The sequence below is a fragment of the Galeopterus variegatus genome, unplaced genomic scaffold (assembly GCF_000696425.1).
Source record: "Galeopterus variegatus unplaced genomic scaffold, G_variegatus-3.0.2 Scaffold423, whole genome shotgun sequence".
NCBI classification, from domain to species: domain Eukaryota; kingdom Metazoa; phylum Chordata; class Mammalia; order Dermoptera; family Cynocephalidae; genus Galeopterus; species Galeopterus variegatus.
Genome location: NW_007726534.1, coordinates 338,089 through 338,770, shown reverse-complemented (window position 1 = coordinate 338,770; position 682 = coordinate 338,089). Strand labels below are relative to the sequence as shown.

Here is a 682-nt window from a genome sequence, read left to right as displayed (position 1 = left end):
CCCCCGGGGCCCGGCCCCGGGGGGGCCCCCCCCCTCCCCCTGGCGGCCGTGGGGGGTTGCGGGGGGGGGGGGCACTGCCTTTCTCTTGACTGACCCTTCCTACGGCACCACCTGCCAGATTAAAAGTGCCCTGACAGAGGTTTAACTGTCCCTCCTCACCACTGCCCCCTATTCCTGCGACAGCCCCCTCAGTCTTAGGGCCACCCGGAGTGACCCTAGGGGGGAGGAAGGGGGCGCAGCGGGTCTCCAGGGGTTCTCGAGTCTTTGGCCGTGGCCCCACGCTACGGGGGCGCTCACACCAGAGCACACACACAGAGAAGTTCCACAAGAGAATGAGAGGAGGGGGCACTCGCTACTCACCTCCAGGGGAGCAGGCACTCACGCACTAACAACACGCACTAACACGCACTAACACGCAGACTTCCCACGCACACGGACACACGCACACCTACCAGGATGTCACTCCACACCCACCGAGATCGACGCTCCCGTAGAGACAAAGTTCAACCACGGCCTTGAAGGTTGGCGGTCACACCACGCAACTGTGCGCAGCACACCGGCTCGGAACCGTGCGGCTCCGGGACAGCCACACGCACGCGGCTGTCTCCCTGCCCAGCGCTGAGTCGGCACCCGCGCCGGTCTGACCCGCCGCGTCCCTGGCCGTGCCCGCCGGCCTCTCCCC

General features: G+C 67.0%; 1 protein-coding gene across 1 annotated transcript in view; it reads right to left on the bottom strand.

Annotated features, from left to right (window-relative positions):
- P2RY2 (purinergic receptor P2Y, G-protein coupled, 2) overlaps nucleotides 1–571 on the bottom strand; it is a 14,339-nt gene extending 13,768 nt beyond the window's left edge. The window contains exon 1 of the mRNA XM_008568552.1: nucleotides 475–571. The gene's annotated coding sequence lies outside the window, so the exon portion shown is untranslated. The remainder of the gene's footprint in view (nucleotides 1–474) is intronic.
- Nucleotides 572–682: the final 111 nt, after the last annotated feature.